General features: G+C 37.6%; 1 pseudogene; it reads left to right on the forward strand.

Annotated features, from left to right (window-relative positions):
- Positions 1-16691: 16691 nt before the first annotated feature.
- LOC147822557 (protein SPT2 homolog pseudogene) lies at positions 16692-18751 on the forward strand (annotated as a pseudogene).
- The last annotated feature ends 4396 nt before the right edge of the window (positions 18752-23147 follow it).

Raw genomic sequence — 23147 nt, forward strand, 5'->3', positions numbered from 1 at the left:
AAAGACAAAAAACCACATGATCATCTCAATAGATGCAGAAAAATCATTTGACAAAATCCATCACCCATTCATCATAAAAACCATACAAAAAATTGAAATAGACAGTCTCTACCTCAATCTGATAAAAGCCATGTATGAAAAACCAACAGCCAATATCATACTAAATGGTCAAAAACTGAAATCCTTCACACTAAAATCAGGAACAAGACAAGGATGTCCACTATCACCACTCCTGTTCAATATAGATTTGGAGGCAGCAAATTGCCACAGCAATTTAGAAAAAAGAAAGAAATAAAAGGAATAAAGATAGGAAACAAAGAAGTCAAATTGTCACTATTTGCAGATGACATGATACTCTATATAGAAGACCGCAAGAACTCCACCAAAAGTCTTCTAGGGTTAATAACCAAATTCAGTCAAGTAGCTGGATATGAGTTCAACACAAGAAAATCAATAGCTTTTCCGTAAATGAAAAACAGATTTACTGAGAGAGAAATGGGGTGATCAATTACTTTCACAACAACATTGAAAAAATTGAAATACTTTGGAATCAGCCTAACAAAAGAAATCAAAGACCTCTACTCTGAAAACTATAGCACTCTGAAAAAAGACATTGAAGAGGACATCAGAAGATGGAAAGACATCCCTTGCTCCTGGGTAGGAAGAATCAACATGGTGAAAATGGCCATACTTCCAAAACTGCTCTATAGATTCAATGGAATCCCAATTGAAAACCTAGCAACATACTTCACAGACCTAGAGAAAATAATCCAAAAATTCATTTGGAACAAGAAGAGGCCTAGAGTGGCAAAAGCAATACTAGGTATTAAAGACAAGGTAGGGGGTATCACAATCCTTAACTTGAAGCTATACTACAAAGCTACTTTGATAAAAACAGCATGGTACTGGCAAAGAAATAGACCTGAGGAGCAGTGGAATAGATTAGAAGATGCAGAAACAACTCCAGACACATTCAGCCACCACATCTTCAACAAGGGAGCCAAACACCCTCAGTAGAGGAAAGATAGCCTCTTTAATAAATTGTGCTGGAAAAACTGGGTTTCATCTTGTCAAAGATTAAAACTATACCTATATCTTTCACCATGCACTACACTAAAATCGAAATGGATTAAAGATGTAAATATTAAAGTAGAAATATTAAACTGGTTGGAAGAGAGGCTAGGTAGAACTCTTGAAGACATTGGTGTAGGAAAAGATTTTATTAACAGAACCTCCATTGCCCGTGAACTAGCACAATCAACAAGAGGGATCTCTTCTTACTAAAAAGCTTCTGCACAGCAAGAGAAACCACCAATAGTGTGAAGAGACAACCAACAATTTGGGAAAAAATTTTCACCAGCTGTCCCTCAGACAAAGGTCTACTATCTAGAATATATAAAGAACTTTAAAAAAGCAGACCTCCCAAATTTAAAGACTCCATCCAAAAAATGGGCATCTGAAATGAACAGACATCTCTCAAAGAAGAAGAAATAGTAAATAAAGAGATGAAAAAATGTTCAACATCAATAGTCATTCGAGATATGCAAATGAAAAGAACACTAAGATTCCACCTCACCCAAGAAAGAATGGCTGCTATCATGAAATCAACCAACAACAAATGCCGGTGGGGCTGTGGGGAAAGAGGAACCCTACTCCACTGCTGGTGGGAGTGTAGACTGGTGCAACCACTATGGAAATCAGTATGGAGATACTCCAAAGAACTAGGATTGGAAGTCCCATTTGACCCAGGTATTCTCCTGCTGGGTATCTTCCCCATGGAATTAAAAGAATCACACCACAGTGATATATGTGCACTCATGTTCAGCACAATTCGTGATAGCTAAAACTTGCAAACTACCCAATTGCCCATCAGCTGGAGAGTAGATAAAGAAAATGTGTTTTTTTAAAAAATAAAATGGAGTACTACTCAGGCATAAAAATGAGAAATTAGAGACATTTATAGCTAAATGGATGCACATTGAGGTGATAGTCTTATGTAAAATAAATAGGACACGCATGTGTAAATACTGAATAGTTTCTCTAGTGTGAGAAACTGAAAATGTAAATAAGGACTAAAAGTTATAATAGATAATGTGAAATGGGAAGAAAAGGTGCAAAGAGGAATGGGAAGTGAAAGGAGTAGGGGAAAAGAAAGAAGGGAATGGAATTAATATGAGAAAATGAAAAAATGGAAACAAAGTCTTTGTAGATAGGGAGGGGTGGAGAGGTTGAAGGGAGGGCAGGGGAATGGGGAAAAAATAAGAACCAAGCGAGATTATGTAAAGGTGCAAATTTTCAATGATGAATGTCATTATATTGTATACCTTAAATGTACCAATAAATTAATTTTAAAAAAGAAGAAGATTTCAGATAGAGAAAATAATATAGACAGAGATTTTTCTTAAATTCTATTGGTACAATTTAAATAAACATAATGATCAAATTCATAAAAGGGAGTTTGTACTTGTACGTGATAATTGTTGATTCCTATTTTTCTCCCATTCCCCTTTCCTCCTTTCAAGGACGCCTCCCCACTTATTTACAAAAGCCTTGTTTCATTTTTCCCTTCTTTTCTTAATTTTTTCCTTTCCTTTTCTTTTCCTCCTTCCCCTTCACTGTTTTCCTTTCCTTTTGAACAGTTTCTTCCCCTTTTGTATTATTTATTATACATTTTGATCCTGAATCATTCTTTCAGTTTCTCACACCGAGAGACAATGCGATATTAACACGTGTCCGATTTATTTCATTTAAGAATATAGTCTCAGGTTACATCCATTTAGGTATAAAGGTCTCAAGTTTGTCTTTCTTTATGGTTGAGTAGTACTCCGTTGTGTAAAAAATAACTGCACGTTTTTTAACCATTCATTTGGCATTTAAATTGCTTCCAAGATTTAGCTATTACAAACTGTTTCACTATAAACATGGGTGCACATATATCATTGTGGTATGATGATTTTAATTCTTTTGGGAAGATATCCAGCAGGGTAATAGCTTGGTCAAATGGGACCTCTAATCCTAATTTGTTGAGGAATCTCCACACTGATTTCCACAGTATTTGCATCAGTATGCACTCCCACCAACAGTGGAGAAGGGTTCCTTTTTTACCACAGCCTCACCAGCATTTGTTGTTGGTAGATTTCTTGACAACAACCATTCCTTCTGGAATGAGATGGAATCCTAGCCTTGTTTTAATTTGCATCTCTTGGATGAACAGTGATGTTGAACATTTTTTCATATATTTATTTGCCATTTCTACTTCTTCATCTGAGAAGTGTGTATTCATTTCAGATGCCCATTTTTGGATTGGGTCTTTAAATTTGGGTGGATCTGATTTTTTTTGATTCTTTGTATGTTCTAGACATTAGAGTTTTATCTGAGGGGCTACTGGCTAAATTATTTTTCCACTCTGTGGGTTGTTTCTTCACTCTGTTGGTGATTTATTTTGCTGTGCAAAAATGTTTCAATAAGATGAGGTCCCAGGCCGGGGATTTAACTCAGTGGTTCTGCCATCTGCCTTGCAAGTGCAGGGTCCTGAGTTTGATCCCCGGTACCAAAAAAAAAAAAAAAAAAGATGAGGTTCCAGTTGTTGATTCTTTGCCCTATTTCCCATGCAGTTTGTGTTTTGTTCATGAAGTCATTTCCTACCCCATATCCTCAAGAGTTATACCTATTTTTTCTTCCTCCATATTTAGTGTTTCTGTTTTAGTATTTAGATTCTTGATCCATTTTGACTTTATTTCAGTGGAACGGTGAGAGGTATGGGTCTAGTTTTAGTCTTTGGCATGTGGAAAGGTAGTTTTTTCAGCACCACTTATTAAAGAGGCTATCTTTTTTCCAGTGAACATCTTTGGCTCCTTTGTCAATGATAAGATGGTTGAGTGTCTTTGGTGTTGTTTTTGCTTCTTCTAGTCCCACTGATCCTTAGATCTTTTTTTTTTTTTTTTGCCAGTATCATGCTGTTTTTATCACAATGGCTCTGTAGTATAATTTCAAGTCAGAGATTGTGAAACCTCCTGACTTGCCTTTGCTCAGAATTGTTTTTGCTATTCTAGGTTTATTATGTTGAATAGAGGTTTTGTGGTGGGATGGAGCATGAAAAGTATGAGAAATTGGAAGAAATCCATATATCTGAAATCCATAGAACCATGGAATTAATGGTGCTCAAGACGAGGCTGCAGGGACATAGGACAGACAGAATAAGGGGCCATGGTAGCCTCTGATGGCCCTCAGTGATCCTCTCTTCTCAGGATTTCAACCTTTATGTAAACCTTCCCTGTAGCCCAGATTTTGTGATTCACTTCTAACAAATAGAATGTGGCAGAAGTGATGGTATGTCACTTCTGAAAATCAGTTTTAAAAAAACTGTATTTTCCATTTGGGGGAATACTCTCATATTCTCTTTTAGATCACTTGGTCTGGGATTAGCCCCTGTCATTTATGGAGCAGCCCTATGGATTGGCAAGAATGAGCTTGGCAGTAGGTCTTCTAAGGCCTTTTAGCAGCCATGCGAATGAGCTTCATAGCATCTCTTCCCCTAGCTGAGCCTTCCAATGACTACAATCACTAATGACACTTTAATTGTAGCCTCATGACAATTGCTGAGCAAGACCCACACAATTAAGTTGTTGCTGGAATTCTGATCCCCAGAAATTGTGAGGTGGTCATTGTTTGTTGCTTTTATCACTACATTTTGGGGTAGTTTGTTATGAGGAGTAGATAACTAACAGGATTTGAACAGGTATTTTCTTGTAGGTCATAATAAGAAAAAACTGTACAGGTGAAGTTGTAGGTTTTGTCTCTTGTCCCAGAATAGGGAAGGTCCAAACTTTGTGTAGGAGGATATCATCTGCCTTCAGGATTCACTTGACTTGAAGTCGGTGTCATAAATGATCATGGTGTTAATAGACAGAAATGTGATCAAGGGGAGATGACATTGTGGAGTGGTTAAATTAGACTTGGTAAGGGGGAGTCCTCATATTGTTCCACAGTTCCTTTCAGCATTTCTAACCTTACATAATAGTGCTCAAGATTTGTAGATGATTTCATTAGATAGGGCAAACATATCCATCATGGTTATATTTTTTCATTTGGGTTTAATTAAGGTGGTAATTGATTTAACAATGGCCATGAGCCATTAATAAAGCTTTTCTGTGAAGTCATTTTGTATGGCTCTATAGTTCTATGTATTTTTTTTTTACTATTTTTAGGCCACTTTGAGGTATGTCAAAGGCCTTTTGGGTCTCAGAGCAGACAGAAACATGCCACAGTACATGGAAATGATTTGGAAAGGACACCAGCTATGTCATAATATATTTCACAGTCCAAGATCTCTGACTCCCTATCTAGAACTTTGTTCTCCAGATATTTATGGTATTTCCCTTCCTGGATCATCCTTTCATTTTCTGTCTCCTCACCACCACACCACAAGCAGATCTCCTCTGTGGTGCGCATCTGCCATGCCATCTTGCTTTGGAGCCAGCTGACCGTGGGCTAAAACCTCTACAATGGTGAGCCAAAATAAATCAAATAAACCTTTCCTACTTTAATGAGGGTGTTGGATCTTCTGTCTCAGCGGCATGGAAAGTAACTAAGACATTTACCATTGTTTTGCTTTTTCCAAATTCTTTTCTCATAAATGAGCATTTTACAAGCAAAAAATAAGATATAAAAGTTAATTTAACAATGCAAAATCACCTTTGAAAATGATTTAAAAAGTGCTTTCTACCAAAGCAGTGTATAAATTCAATGCCATTCCTAAAACATGCTTTGTAGAAATGGAAAAATTTTAAAATTCATATGGAATCTCAACAGACCTTGAATAACCAAAACAAATTTTATTTTCTATTTTCCTTAAATTCTTTTATTGGTACATTTTAGGTATACAATACATTTACATTTATCATTGGGTGCTTGTACCTGAACATGATGTATCTTGGTTTTTATTTTTTTTCCCCATTACCTGTGGGCCCTTCACCCCCTAAACCTTTCCCTATTTACATAGACTTGGTTTCCATATTTTTTTCTTTTCTCATAATTTTTCCTTTCCCTTCTTTCCTTTCCCCTTCCCCTCCCACCACTCCTACACTTTTGGACCTTTTCCTATTTCAAATTATCAATTATTCACTATTAATCCTTTTAATACTTATTTTCACGTTCAGTTTCTCACACTAGAGAAACTTTCAGTATTTACACGTGTGTGTCCTATTTATTTCACTTAAGAGTAGGGCCTCAATATGCACTCATTTAGTTATATATGTCTCTAGTTTCTCATTCTTTATGGCTGAGTAGCACTCCATTTTATAAAAAAAACACATCTTCTTTATCCCGTTTCCAGCGGATGGGCACTTGGGCTGTTTCCAAGCTTTAGCTATTACGAACAGTGCCACTATAAACATGGGTGCACATATATCACTGTGGTATGATTTTTTAAATTCTTTTGGGAAGATACCCAGCAGGGGAATAGCTGGGTAAAATGGGACCTCTATTCCTAGTTCTTTGAGGAATCTCCATACTGATTTCCACAGTGGTTGCACAAGTCTGCACTCCCACCAACAATGGAGAGGGGTTCCTTTCTCCCCACACCCCACCAGCATTTGTTATTGGTTGATTTCTTGATAGCAACAATTCTTTCTGGGGTGAGGTGTTGTTTTCATCTGCATCTCTCGAATGACCAGTGATGTTGAACATTTTTTTCATATATTTATTTGCTGCTTTTACTTCTTTGTCTGAGAAATGTCTGTTCATTTCAGATGTCCATGTTTGAATTGGGTCTTTGAATTTGGGGGGTCTGATTTTTTTCAGTTCTTTATATATTCTACATAGTAACCCTTTGTCTGAGGGACAGCTGCTAAAAGTTTTTTCCCACATTGTAGGACATCTCTTAGCTCTGTTGGTGGTTTCTCACCAACAGAGCAGAAGCTTTTTAATAAGATGAGATCCCAGTGGTTGATTCTTTGTGCTAGTGCCCTTGATTCTAAGGTTTTGCTCATAAAGACTTTTCCTATGACAATGTCTTCAAGAGTTCTACCTAACTTATCTTCCAGAAAGTTTAGTGTTTCTGTCTTAATAATTAGACCTTTAATCCACTTTGATCTTAGTTTAGTGCACGGTGATAGGTATGGGTCTAGTTTTAATCTTTCGCAAGTTGAAATCCAGTTTTTCCAACAACATTTATTAAAGAGGCTCTCTTTCCTCCAATGAGGGTGGTTGGCTCCTTTGTCAAAGATGAGGTAATTGAGTATGTCTGAAGTTGTTTCTGCATCTTCTAATCTTTTCCACTGTTCCTCTGGTCTGTTTCTTTGCCAGTACCATGCTGTTTTTTTTTTTTTATCACACTAGCTTTGTAGTATAGTTTCAAGTTGGGGATGTGATACCCCCAGCCATGTCTCTGTTGCCTAGAATTGCTTTTGCTATTCTAGGTCTCTTCTGGTTCCAAATGAATTTTTGGATTGTTTTCTCTAGTTCTGTGAAGTATATTGTTGGAATTTCAATTGGCATTGCATTAAATTGATATAGTAGTTTTGGAAGTATGGCCATTTCCACTATATTGGTTCTTCCTACCCAGGAACAAGGGATGTCTTTCCATTTTCTTATATCCTCCTTGATCTCCTTTTTCAGACTGCTGTAGTTTTCAGTGTAGAGGTCTTTTGGTTCCTTTGTTAGATTGATTCCTAGATATTTCATTTTTTTGGATGCTACTGTAAAAGAAAGTGTTTCCCTAATTTCTCTCTCAGTGAGTCTGCTATTTGTGTATTAGAAGGTTATTGTTTTTTGAGTGTTGACCTTATATCCAGCTAATCTACTGAATCTGTCCATTAAGTCTAGAAGTCTTTTGGCTGAGTTTTTTGGGTCTTCCATGTAAAGTATCATACCATCAGCAAATAATGACAATTTCACTTCTTCCTTTCATATCTTTATTCCTTTTATTTCTTTCTCTTTTCTAATTGCTGTGGCTAATGTTTCCAGAACTATATTGAACAGGAGTGGTGATAGTGGGCATCCTTGTCTTGTTCCTGATTTTAGCGTGAAAGGTTTCAGTTTTTGACCATTTAGTATGATGTTGGCTGTTGGTTTTTCATAGATAGCCTTAATCAGGTTGAGATAAAGACCTTCTATTCCAATTTTCTATAGTTTTTGTCATGAATGGGTTTTGGATTTTGTCAAATGCCTTTTCTGCATCTATTGAGATGATCATATGGTTTTTGTCCTTGATTCTGTTAATATAGTGTATTACATTTATTGATTGAGGAATGTTGAACCATCCTTGCATCCCTGGGATAAATCTTAGTCGGTCAGGGTGTGTGATCTTCTTGATGACCTTCTGTATTCTGTTTGCCAGTATGTTGTTGAGGATTTTTGCATCTATGTTCATTAGGGAGATTGGCCTGTAGTTCTCTTTTTGGGCTGGGCCTTTCCCTGGTTTATCCAAAACAATTTTGAAAGAGTAGAAAAGGGCTGGAGGACTCATACTTCCTTATTTCAAAACTTAATATAAAGCTACTGTAATCAAACACTATAGTACTACCATGCAGATAAACATACAGACAAATGGAATATGAGAGAGCCCAGAAATGAATACTTGCACATTATGGTCAAACTAGTTTTCATTAATGTACCAAGACCATTCAATGGGGAAAAGACAGTCTCTTTAACAAGTGGTACAGGGAAAATTGGATATCCATATGCAAAAAATAAAGATGGTACCTTTTTTTTCACCATATACAAAAATTAACTTAGAGTGGATTAAACACCTAAACATAAAAGCTAGAGCTATGCAACTCTTAGAAGAAAGCATAGAGGAAAATCTCCTGACACTGGATTTGACAATGATTTTTTGGGATATTGTAACAAGAAACACAGGTAAAAAGTAAAGTGCAGACACATAGACTTCATAAAAATTAAGTTTTGCCTATCAAATGACACCATCACCAGAATATAAACCACTGAATGCAAGAGAAAATATTTGCAAATCATGTATCTATAAGAGCTTAATACCCAGAATATATAAAGAACTTGTATAATTTAACATCCAGAAAAAAAGCAACCCAATTAAAAATGAATAAAAGATTTGAATAGACATTTCTCCAAAATGATAGGCAAATGGCCTATAATAAGCACATGAAATGATACTCAACTTCACCAATCATTAGCGTAAGGTAAGCAAAAACTACAATGAGGTATAACTTCATATCTATTGTAACTATTATTATTATTATTAAAAAACAAAATAAAAAATCCCCCAAAACCTAAGGAAAGAACTAGTGTTAGAGGAGGTGGAGAAATTGGAATCCTTGTGTACTATTGGTAGAAATGTAAAATGTTGCAACTGCTATGGAAAACATTGTAGTGGTCCCTCAAAAAATATAATTATCAAATGATTAAGCAATTTCATTTTTAGATATATGCTCAAAAGATCTGAAAGGTGAGATTTGGATAGGTTACTTGCACACCATCGTTCATAGCAGCATCATTTATAATATTCAAAAGGCAAAATCAATCTAAATGTCCAGCAATAAATTGTGGTCGGAACATACAATGGTTTATTATTCAGACTTAAAGGATGACTTAAAGGAGATTCTGACACATGCTACAATGTGCATGAACCTTGAAAACATTATGCTTAAAAACAATAAGTGAAATAAGACACAAAAAAGAAGAAATATTGAATAATTCCATTTATGTGTAAGGTACCTAGAGTAGTCAAATTCATAGAGTCAGAAAGTAGAATAATGACTGTCAGGGGCTGGACAGGGGAAAATAGGGAGTTATTGTTTGATGGATATAGGGATTCAGTTTGAGATGATGAAATTTTTCTGGAGATGGATTGTGGTGATGGTTGGCCAGTATAAAGGTACACAGTATCACTGAACTTCAGGTTTAAAGTAGTTAAGATGGTACATTTTATATTATGTATATTTTGCCACAAAATACCTTTTAACAATGTTTTCTCTCTGTCAAATGTTTCCAGCTTGCCACATTTGCATTGGCCTCATCCCAATTTCCCACCTCCCAGGATTAAGCAGCCTCCCTCCATTTCTCTCAGGCCTGGCCCAAGTCAGCTAAATCGCCATGACACCAAGCCACTAGAAAGAATGTCTTTGTAGGGACAAGTTTCCCAGAGATTGGAATGCCTGTAGAGATGCCACCACGAATCAGAGCTCTACAGTCTGTCTGCAGGCCAAAAAATTCCAAATGTTCCCTGGCAAATCTCCCCTCCTCCTCACATTCATTTCATTACTCTCCCAAATACTTATTATTACCTTTTGTCATTTGTGTGGCATTTTAGATTTTACAAAATTCCTTTTCACATAGACATTTGCATTTGATGAAAGTAGCAACACTGAAAAAGCTGAATATTTTGTTACTCCATTTTACAGATGAAGGAACTAAGGTTAAAGTACTCAAATGATTTGACCCAGTTCTCATAGCTACTGAGTGGTAGAACTGGAATTTTAAGAACCCAGACCTGAATCTTGAGATTTTCTCCCCTTTTAGCTGTCTCATGGGCATGTAGCAGTCAACATATTCAAAAGGTAGCTCATCAACTCCTTTGATTCACCTCTCCTCTTATGCTACCATCTTTGTGAACAACACACCAATATTCTGTCTGAAGCCGAAACCTTTGGAATCATCATTGATGTCTTCCCCTCCCTCATCCCCCACAGCCGATTGTTACCATGTCTGGACTATATTTCCTGAATAATTTTTTTAAATGTATTAACTTCTTTTCACTCCCACTGCCACCTCTCTAAGTCTACTGCATCATCTTCTCTTGTCTTGACTCCTGTACTTACTTCCTAAATGAGCTCCTTGAGTTTAGTCTTCCCTCTTTACAATCCATTTTCATAGAATATCCAGAGAAAGCTCTCTATAATCAAGCCTGATCATGTTTCATCTGGGATTTCTGTTCATGTGTGTTGTTGACAGTGAAGAATTTTAAATAAATACCAATATTTAAATGAGCCTATATATGTGTACATCTGATACACCCATGCGCACACACAAGTACCTATACACACATCTGTACATGTGAGTGTATATCAGAGCAGAAATGTTCTTATTGAAGTGATAATCAAAGGCGTAGATACTTGAATATTTTTTTGTTTTGTTTTTTTTTTTTGGTGGTACCAGGGGTTTAACTCAGGACCTTGCACTTGCCAGGCAGGTGCAACTCCACTGAGCTACATCCCCAACCCTTCCTTGAATATTTTTGTCTCTCATCTTTTCTGGGGTACCAAGGGTTCTGCAGAGTAGAGGTTAAAAACGAAGAATCTTACAGGATCAATCTTCTTAACATGGCATAGGAAGTTAATTATGGTTAAGCCCTTGATTGCCTGCAACTCCATTCCTTACTCCTACTGTTCTTCAATACCACTTTAGTTAGGATAAACTAGGATAGGCTACAGTAACAAATGAACAAATCCCACATCTTCATGATATAAAATAACAGAAGTTTATTTCTCACTCTTGCCACTTGCCTATTGGCAGGCAGCAAGGACTCTACTCCACCTAATTTTCCTTCTGAGACAAAGACTTGTGGTTCCTCTACTATTAGAGGACCCTGTCACTGTGGCAGAGGAAATGTAGCCTCCTGGCACTCACCCTGGCAATTAATTGCTGAGACTTGAATTGACAAGCATCATTTTTGCTCACAATTCATTGGCTATTACTGGACATAGGAGGAGCCAGGAAATGCAATCTCATTAGTGGTGGGAATAATAGGTTAGGAGAGAAAGGAATATTTGGTAAAAAGCACTAATGGCTACCACACCTACTTATCCTAATTTTAAAATCACAGTGAGGTGCTTAGTTTTTTTTTTTAATGTGCATTCATGTTTTTTTAATGCCCCACTCCCCCACACTTTTGGCAAGATTCTATTTGATCTTCTAGTTTCAACTGAAGCAATGCCTGTGAAGACTTTTCCTCTTGTCTTACCTCTTGTGGTTTCTCCTTTCCCAGACCAGGTCAGGTGCCCTTCTATGGTGCTTCCTTCTAGTATAAAGCTTGTCACAGTTTCTAAATATAATTGTTTATACAGTGGTCTCTTTACTCCCAAGATTGTGCATTATCTGATATAAGTGACTGTGCTGCCAGTCTCTAGAATGTTTTTGGTACACTGTCAGTTTCTCAATCAAGGTGAAATGAATGTTCGGAGCTTCATATCTTTCTTGGCCTTTTCCTGTTTGGAACACCAAAGTGCCTAGACCAGAGAAGGAGATGGAACTAAAACCTGTTCCAAGGTCTAGGAATAGATCTAGAAAGGCATCCTTTGGCCTTTGAAATATAAATCTCACTTATGAACTAATCCTGGGGTCATGTACTCCTTTGGGTATGTTACCTGGTTCTAGTGAGGAAGAATGGCTGTTCAGATAATTTTATGTTCAAAAAGAATGCCATGGAATTTAGACTTCCTCTTCAACAAGGTCATTTAAAGGCTTTTTTTGTACTGGGGATCGAACTCAGGACCTTGCGCTTTCGAGGCAGGCGGCGGAACCACTGAGCTAAATCCCCTGGCCAAGACTTTCTAACAGTTAAAGCATAACATGGTTTGGCTTGCAAAGTTGAAATTAATGTTCTGAACTCTTGTTATCTTGGGTTTCAGAATTTTTTTGCAAATTGTACATTAGATGATCCTGATTGTGATTGCTTTTAGCTAAGGATGTGGATATGCAGCTCAAGGCATTTGCTTGGGCATCTTTGCTAGTATTTGATTTTTTTTTTCAGGAACAGGGTTTATTTCGAGAGGCAGCATTTGAAAAAAATGAAATCTATGATGATGTGCTTAAACATTAGTAATTAGAGAAATATAAGTTTAAGCAGGTTCATGACAGACAAAAATTAAAAACCTGGTAATTTTAAGTGTTAGTGAAAATATGGAGACAATAGCACCATTATGTTCCACATAATGTAGGCTGGTTCAGCTATGCTGGAAAAATCATTGTTACTACTCAATTTTTCAACCAGTCTTTATGTACCAAGCACTGTTTTAGGTGCTTAGAGTATAAGTAGTGAACAAACCAGATAAAAAGTCCCTGCTGATACAGTGTACACTGTACTGGGGGAGACAATCAATATAAATGAGAATATAATAATTTAAAATAATGTATTAGTTAAAAGTCTTAAGCAGAGAAATTATAGCAGGACAGGATTTAAAGGGTTACATGGGAGTTATAATTGAAAAAAGAGTGGTCAGGGAAGGCCTCACTGGCTTGAAGCTAACATAACTATCTTAGTTCCATTAAATGACTCAAGAGTTTTATTCTTGCATATGCTATATGATCCCACAAGATCATGAGGCAGCATATATGAAGAGGAATATGGAAGTGCTATGTATGGTGGTGGAAAGTAGAAGAATCTTAGTGGAAACTTTGGCTGAAATAGTAGATAAAAATGTAGGTAAATATGTAGTAGTTGCATGTCACAGAGTGTTATGCAACTGATGGAATTAGCATATTAAATATGTGCACAGCATCATGGATTAATCTAAAAATATAATGCCAAATGAACAAACTAAGAAACATGAGACTCATAATATGTGTTACTTATATAGATGAAAATATTGAGACCATACTGTTGACTAAAATAAGTCAGACACATAAGGATAAATATTGCATGGTTTCTTTTATACAAGAACCCGGAAGTATAAATAATTGAAAGAGCAAAACATAGATAATACAAAATAGAGAGATATATCCTCTGCATATGGGAGCAGGAATTAGAGATGGAGGTAGTAGGGAGGGAAGGGAGGACAAGGGGGATTTAAAAGAATTAAGATGTGTTATGTATGTGTACCAACTCCCCACAATGAAGGAAATCATTATGTATAGCAAACATTTACTAATAAATATACTTACATGCTCTCAAAACAACAATACACATTTTGAAAGAACACATTTCAACAAAAACTACTTGCTAAATACATTAGAAAAGCTGTGGGGATGGGAAGAAGTGAAAGAGTGGGAGTTGGGTACAGAGTTAAAAATGAGGTAAGATCAGTGAAACCCAATATATGGTTTGGTGTTCAGAGAATCCAGATTTCTACAATCTTAGAATGAAGTGTCTCTAACACCATGCAACAATGCAGATTTACCCAATTCATTTGACTCACCTGGGCTTCAGTTTTCTTACCTATAAAACTGAAATAATACTTCAAGTCTTGGCTTCATGTTGGGGTTGTTGCAAGGCTCTAGTATGCTAACAGATATGAAAGGGCTTAGTTGCATTTAATGTTAAAATACTTATTTAATATAAACAACAATTATTGTTGCAAAGAGTAGATGAATATTTCTTGTTTACCTTCCCACCAGACATTTCCACATTTTCCCTTCCCAAGAATGCTGATTCCATTTGAGAAGTGTGTGTAGTTTTGAGGTACCTGACTCATGTACTTGTGGGACATTTGAAGGAAAATAAGCCGGGCACTCATTGAATCCCCTGGATGGAGTGTTTGGTTTTGGGTGAGCATATAACTCAAACTGTTCAATCAGATGGAATCTCAAGGCTTTGGCTAGGAATATTGAGGGAAAGTGCTATCCTTTGTTTGACATGAATGGGGTACCCTTGGAGGTAATAGTCAAATCTGTCTTCAGACCAAGAAGGGAAAATCTACCCAAGAATGGACTGCTCATCAAGGAAGTGAGGCCTAGAAATTGTGAAAGAGAGCAAGAATCTGGTTGAGCAAGAAACCAAACTCATCCAAAACAATATTTTCTCCTGAACTAGACAGTTACATTGGGTAATAAGTTCCTTCTTTATTTTGGTTAAATAATTTAAGGCAGGTTTTCAGTGGATTACAAACAAAGATTCTTACCCTAACTAAATGCATTGTCTTTGTTTGCCTGGTTTCTTACATAGGAGCAAGAAATCTTTCAAAATATAGCAAAGCACTAGCCAAATTTGGTGGATTCCGACATTGGTACACATCTCTACACTGGATAGAAACATTCCCCCAAAAGTGCCCTGAAATGATGTTCAAGGTTTTCAGCAGATCCATACTGCAAATGATGTCAGCTGCTCATATTTTGAAAGAGGAAAAAAGGTATCCACTTTCATGCATTTGTTTCCTGATCTGTAGTTAAGAGAAAGAACCCTGGAAATAAAATTGTTGCAGGTGGCTGATGATTTCTGTCCATTAGCTACATGTGATGAAATGGAGACATTGGTTTGTAAAGAATGCCCCTCCAGAGGATCGTGGGTTTCAGAATTGAAACCATAAGGAAGCATGAGGAGCCTCAGCCTGCAGTGTCCTCCCTTTTGTGAGCACAACTCCTTCCATTCCCAGGGCCAAGTCTGTGGTGCAAATGCTTTTGAAACGATATAGCCGCCAAAATGCTAACAAAGAGAGTTACATTCATCACCCAAACTGCTGCTTCCTTTCAGTGGCTTTGCCTTCTAGACAGAATATTTTAACACCCTCAAGTATTCTTTATACAGTTGGTCTGTGAAGAGTTTCCCAGATTTGGGGTAGCCAGGCAGTAGGAGAATATGCCTCCAGAATGGTAGCTCCTTCTTGCTTCAAACATCATCAGACTAGTGTGGGACACTTACCATGAGTCATCTCCACATTTACCAGACATAATGGAGAATATAGAAGTTTGAGATTTGGAGCATATCCCTATTAAGTAGTGCAATTAGCAATACAGAAAATAGTTTTTGCCCAATACACTTCTATTTATTCTCAGCTCAAATATCACTTCCTTAGAGATGCCTTCTCTAGCCAAATCCCTGTAATACAAACTCTCATAGCCCCTTATAAATCTCTTTCGTAGTATGCACCACATTTAGATTTTCCATTTGTGTGTGTGTGTGTGTGTGTGTGTGTGTGTGTGTGTTTATTTAAGTCAGTTTTTCCAAGTAGACTCTAAGTTCTTTAGCGGTAGAGGTGATCTAACTACTTATCATTTAATAAACAGGTATGCAAGTTTTAGTATGTGGTATGCAATTTCTCAGTGGTTTACAAATATTTCCTCATCTATTTATCACAGATTCCATAAGACATTAACTTGACCAAACCCACATTAGTAAGTGATAGAGCCACGATTTAAACTCAAGTAGCCTGGTTCCACAGTCCATGCCCCAAACCAATATGCTATGCTGTTTTGCTCACCATTATATGCACAGTTCCTAGCCCAATGTCTGACACATATTATATATTCAGTGGGAATTCATTGAATTATTGAATCTGATCTAAGCTCTAAGTCAAACAACTTAAATATAGGCTCATAATCTCATTTTGACTTATAAATCATATTCATCAAGTTTATACTCCTATGTGATAAGATAGCTATATCCCCTATGTGACATTCTTACATATTTTTCCAATTTCTCCTACTGCAAATTTGATTAATTAAAATTTCTATTTAACCAATTAATGTGGAAGTGTTTTAAAATGAATTAGCTAAAATAAAATGTTTTAGGGAAGTTTCAGATACTTATATGATCAAATTAGCTCCTATCAGACTCAACTCTCTTACAAATAGCAGACTAGAATTTGGAGAAATACAGCTCATAGATCAAATCCATCCTGGTACCTGCCCTTTAAATAAGGTTTTATTAGATGGCATTGGAAGGTGACAGAAGTGGTTGTGGTGAAGAAGGGTGGGAGAGGGCTGCTGAGGCAGTTCCCTTGGCGTCGCTGGGTGCCTCAGCAAGGCGCACTTGCACTCCTTTCTGAGTGCTTGGCCCCGTCTCTCCCCCTCAGCCGAACATGGACTTCAGGGAAATTCTCCTGTTAGCTTCCAAAGGACAAGGTGTCAACACTGTCCCCAAAAGGTATAGTTTGGCAGTGGGACCTCCTAAGAAAGACCCAAAACTTAAAGGTGTCCAATCAGCAGCTGTACAAGCTTTTCTTAGAAGAAAAGAAGAGGAGCTCAGACGAAAGGCCTTAGAAGAGAAAAGGAGAAAAGAAGAACTAGTGAAAAAACGAATTGAGCTCAAACATGACAAGAAAGCAAGAGCTATGGCCAAGAGGACAAAGGATAATTTTCATGGTTACCATGGGATTCCTATTGAGGAGAAGTCAAAGAGGAGGCAGGCAATGGAAAGCCACACCAGCTGGGGAACAGACCAAGAGTACGAGATGGAAGAAGAGGATGAATTCTTAGAATACAATCAGGCAGAGTTGGAGCAGGAGTATGAGGAAGAACGAGAACCTCCTAAAGTTGAAAGCAAACCAAAGGTCTCCCTTAAAAGTGCCCCACCACCCATGAACTTCACCGATTTACTGAGGCTGGCTGAGAAAAAGCAGTTTGAACCAGTGGAGATCAAGGTAGTGAAGAAAACAGAAGAGCGACCTATGACTGCACAAGAATTTAAGGAGCAAGAATTTCTTGAACGAAAGCATAGGAAAAGGAAACTGGAGACAGATGCAAAACTACCTCCAACTGTATCTAAAAAGGCATCCTCTCAGAAGGAAAGTGTGGGCACAAAACTTAACAAAGTTCCTGGGGACGGCACCCTTCTTCCAAAGGAATGTCCTTTCCTCATACTGAGAAGAAATCCAGACCCAGCACACCCAGTGAGAAACATTTAGCTTTGTCTTCGTCTAAATCCGTGCCAGGAAAGAGAACCAAGCCAGGATCTGGCAACAGCTCCCAGCCCTCACTTTGTGAGGGTCACGACAGACCTGTTTTCAATGGGGCTGTGAAGCCCTACTCCTGCACCTATCCCCCAAGTGTCCCAAAGACTTCTGCTAGCAGGACTCAGAAATCTGCTGCTGAGTACAAAGCCAAAAAACTTCCTTCTTCCCGTCCTAGCCATTCCAAACCTGGGCCTACTGTCACTTCCCAGAGTAAGGCTAAGAGTCCAGGTGTCAGACAGCCAGGCAGCACCTCCATCTCAGTCCCCAGGTGGCCCAGTCTGGGGACCGCTCGGCCCACACTTAGCTCTGGCTCTGTTCCCAGGGGCCAGAATGGCAGCTCCAGCTCAGGACCCAAGCGATCAGTCAGTGGAACTAAGAAGCAGTCCAGTGACTCAAATCCCTCTGGGTGGACAGTCAGTGGTACAAGTGGTCCTGGGCGACCGATCAGTGGCTCAGGTAATTCCAGGAGATCTGTGGGCAGCTCTGGAGGCTCTGAGCAGCCTATTAGCAGTTCACATGATCGACGACCTGTGAGTGGCTCCAGGCCCACTGGGAGGCTAGTCAGTGGTGCTGGACGATTCATAAGTGGCTCAGTACCCGCTGCACGGACTGTTAACAGTTCAGGCCCTGGGAGACCAGTGAGCAGCTCAGGGCCTGGGAGAACGGTTAGCAGCCCAGGCCCCCCCATAAGGCCCAAGTGCACTGTTGTCTCAGAAACAATTTCTTCCAAGAATATTATCAGCCGGTCAGACAATGGACAGATGAATGGAATGAAGCCTCCTCTGTCGGGCTACAGATCTGCCCAAGGTCCTCAAAGGCTTCCCTTCCCTGCCAACTACAAAAGGCAGCAAGATTACAAAGAGGAAGAAGATGATGCTGATGAGGATGAATATGACTCTGAAATGGACAATTTTATTGAAGATGAAGGAGAACCTCAGGAAGAAATATCAAAACATATTCGAGAAATTTTTGGCTATGATCGGAAAAAGTACAAGGATGAAAGTGATTATGCCTTACGTTACATGGAGAGTAGTTGGAAAGAGCAGCAGAAAGAAGAAGCAAAAAGTTTAAGACTAGGCATGCAAGAGGACTTAGAGGAAATGGGAAGCGAAGAAGAAATGAAACATCAAAAGACCAAGAAGCGGAAGAGACATTAGCTGTTGCTTTGATTTATTTTTGTGAAATTCTGGGATCACTGCTGCAAGGATTTCCCGCCTTCAGACTGAATTAAGTCCCCTTATCGTTTTAGATTTATACTTGAGTACTCAAGGAGAAGGAATGCATACTGTTGTTTGCAGGTTGTCATTTGAGCAGGAAGTGTTTTTGAATACTCCAAGATGAAATCTGTAGTGCAGATGATGAAATGCCCGCTGTGTGCTCTTGTGAACTGTCCACAGATGCCATCCTTGATCCTGATGAGCTATGCACCCTAATGTGGTGCCACTCACCAGTCAGCCAGTCTTTGTTGTTCTTTTACACTTTAAAAGGAAAAAAAAACATTGGCTCTTGACTCATAATTCTGCTGATGTGTGAGTAGGACACCTCTTGGCTCCCAAATTTAACTTATGAAAAAACTGGCCCTTCCTTGAATGTTGCCAGCAACAAAGTGACCTGTCTTAATCTGTGTTTGGATTAAGAGATTAAAAATGTAGAGTATGCTTTAAATTATCACATGGATGTCATCCTTGTGACTTTGAAGTACAAAATACAGTGAGTTATTGTATTCTACATTACTCATGGATTGGATGCTGAGCATTCTTGTTAATTTAGGTGATTAGGCAATTTAAAAAAATTTTCCAAGTCAAAATACAAATCACGCCAGTATAAGAATATTCTAAGTTTTCCAACTTACTGTTAATGTTGGCTTTAGTGTAAAACAGACAAGGTCACTGTGCTGATCTTAAAAAATTCATTTTTATATTTAAAGAAAAATATTTTATTCAAATATTATATTTAAAGGAATAATAGTTTAAAAATAAGGAAGTGACATGTGAGCCTCCTCTCCACCTTGTCATTATGTTTTTTAGATAGGCAGATTTTTTTTTCACCTTATTATTCTTCCCAATCACAAAGACATTTTGGAATTCCAAGCTGCCCCTGTACCTCTTGATGTTAATGGCTTTGCATTTTTAGCTTAAATTCTTTAGCAAATATTAATAGCAAAAAACCAAAAACTAAATTTGTGTGTATCAAGAGCCCCACCTTCTCTTTTGCCCATATTGCACTTTGATTTCAAACTATGCACTGTGAAGAGATTCTCCCTCCCCCATGGTAGAACGGGTGTTCCCTGTAGGTGTTTTTCTGAGCTGTGGAACTTTCTTCATTTTCACCCCTCTTTAAGTCACCCCTGCAGACTTTATATCACTTAAGCCTCCACTCTAAACATTCTGGTCAAGGTGACCAAGGATCTGGCTCAGAGGAAGCCAAGTCTCAAGGACCATCAGCACCAGAATTGTGATGCTGTGTTGATGCTAGAGAACATTTGTCCTTGATTCTAAATGTGGAGGGCTTGGAAGCAGTCTGAATTAAGCTTGTGAGAGCAATTCTGCAACAAGTATTCTGGTTATCTCAAGCCATTGGATGGGGGAATAGGAAGTAGGAGGGGTTGTCCTACAAAGAATCCTTACTGTTCAACAGGTCCTGGCATTTTTGTATATTTTTTACCCATAAGGTCTTTATTTTGGGAATCATAGATTACCACTGTTAGGCTTCATCTACCCCTCCCCCATCGAACTCAGGACCTTGTGCTTGCAAGGCAGGTGTGGTGCCACTGAGCTAAATCTCCAGCCCTTGCTAGGCTTCCTTAATGGGACCGTGTGACCCAGTCCTTTAAGACTCATTCATTTTGAACTGAGCTTCAAACTTCGAATTTAAAGTGAAACCCATGAAAGATGTCTTCATTCACTAGGAATAACACCCTAACTCACCACATAGATCTGTTTCCCTAGTAACAGAAAACCCCATCAACTTACCCATCTCACATAGCATCAGTGAAAATGATTCAATGATAGTGTGATTTAATAAAATAAGTTCGGAACATTATTTTCTTTGCCATCACTCGTGTGCCCCCACAAAAGTTTTTCTTGGGTATATTATTTTCAGTATTCAGACTCTGAAATCTTACTACAGTCAAATGTTTATGATAGCTGAAAAGTTTCTGGTGGCTTAAAAGTTTACTAGCTCTTAAGGATATGGTGCAGTGATTTGTACAGAAAGGAACCATTGTACTCAATTTCCAGAAGTCCCGGAACTTGGTAGGAGGAGTCAGGTTGTAATAATGTCTGTCACTTCTGAGTACATTTCTTATATAACAGTGATTACATTAACATTATAAAAGAACATCTTGTGGCTTATGAAAAAAGAAAAGCTATAAATTTTATTCTTGGCCTTGTTTCCAAATCCTGTCTTCCATTTTGTTGTTCTACACTTCTTGACCACTCTTAAGAAAAACTCACAAGCCTTTGAAGAAAATGGAATAGGCTGTTATTTTATCAAAGTTTACAAATTAAGTGCTTGATTTTTAATGTATTCACCATGTTTTGATTTTCAGATTTTCTTAATATTTGAAGATGTGCCTTTTATTGGGTAATGTTAATTCACGAATGTAATGTGATTTCACATTGTGATGATCATGGGTGTGGCATTCTCTAACACAATGATGTGAAAGGAAAGTAGTTTTCATAAAACTCATAGCTCTGATTGCACAGTCCCACTTGCTTCTGATGTTGCTATATCAAAGCAAAGGGCACTTTCTTTTAAAGCTACTTTCAGAACTTGTCTTTGTATTTTCTCAAAGCTATAAATGCAAGCATGTCCATTTGGAGGCCAGGGTACCACATGTCACAGGTGGCCTTACATGTGTGCCGTGAGAAAGTACAAAGACTTCACAAAAATGAAAGGGTGGGAAGTCAAAATTTCATTTTTTAATGGTAATCCCCAAGGTTTTCTCCAAGAAATAAATTGTTATTTTGTATTTTATAACTTAAAAGTAGCTGTTAGTACATTTCTGAGATGATAGCAGGAGACCAAAACATTTTTGGAAAGAGAATAAATATATGAAGAGAGATTGGTTGTTTTATTTTCAGCATGCTGAATATATAGACTACTATTTATTTTGTGAGTGGATGTGATGAAATAAATATTCAGGTGTTTAGTGTATAATTAAGAATGGAATATAGATTTCTTTGGAGTTATTAAATCCATCACGTCTTTTATATAATGGACAAATTAAGTTTAAGAAAACTTTACATAGCTTAGCTTGTTTTCTGGTGCTGTTGACCTGCAAGAGAATATACTTTTGCATATACAGGTGAATGTTTTGCAATTTATGTATACAAGAAATTGAGACATTAAAAATATTTTATTGATATTTAAAAAATAATAAATAAGGTTTTATCGGAACACAGCCATAGTCATTCTTTATATATTGTTTATGTAATAAATGGCAAAATTGAGTAGTTGTTACAGACTGTATGGCCCCTGAAGCTTAAAATATGTATTATCTTCCCCTTTACTGGAAAAAAGTTTGCCATTACCTGTGCTAGAAAAAATATAACAAATAATGACACAAATGCACTGGTGAGTGAGCAAAAGGCATGGTTCCCATTTTTAACTCCTTTTCAGCTGAGGGTAGGGCAAAGTTTGCATTGTATGAGACCTCTAACTCTCTGATAGAAAGCTAGCAGTCTTTATGACCTGAAGTGCCAGAGGACAGAATTCTGGGCAACCACTGAGACTGAAATGAGAGGAGAATTTCAGAAAAAACAGACTCAGAGATGAAGACCATCAAATTCTGGCACATCTATAATATGCTATTGAACCAAACATGTGTGAGACAGATGCAAAGGATCCCAGCTCAACAATTAGAGCTGGCAGTTCAGTCTGACCATGTTAATTTACTGTTAAAACTAAAATATCAATACCTTTCACAGGAATACATGAAAATTTCAGAGCCTCTATAGCCAAGCATTCAGAAAGTGTACATTATGATGCAAACTTTTTTGATGTACATACGAAAGATCAAAACAATAGAGATCAATCTCAGGAAAAAAAACAACAACAATGGAAACTAGCCAAAAAATGACTATGATGTTGGACTTGGTGGATACTGCAGTCAGCATGTCTGTGTCTTCCTCAGATTCATACAAAGAAATTGTGTTGGTAACTGAAAGTGAGGCCATTAAGAGGTGATAAGGTAATGAGAGTGGTGGTCTCATAAATATGATCAGTACTCTGAGTGCTAATTCATTCATTCTAGCATGTGAGATGCTGTTTATGAACCAGAAAGCAGATCCTCTGCAGACAGTGAATCTGCCAACACTTTGATCCTGGACTTCTCATTCTCCAGAACTGAGAAATAAATTTCTGTTGTTTATAAGATACACAGTTTACAGTATTTTTAAACAGTGGTTCAAATGGATTAAAACAGTGAACAAAGAATATAAAGTAAAGAAAAATGTGCTTGCATTAAAAAAGATAGAAAATACCAGCAGAGAAATAGTAGTTATTTTGTAAAAAACAAAATGGAAATTGAAAAATACTACATATGAAGTAAATATACATCAGGAA

This window comes from Heterocephalus glaber, unplaced genomic scaffold, assembly GCF_053883595.1.
Source record: "Heterocephalus glaber isolate CG9 unplaced genomic scaffold, H.glaber_assembly_v1.0 deba00001613, whole genome shotgun sequence".
NCBI lineage: Eukaryota > Metazoa > Chordata > Mammalia > Rodentia > Bathyergidae > Heterocephalus > Heterocephalus glaber.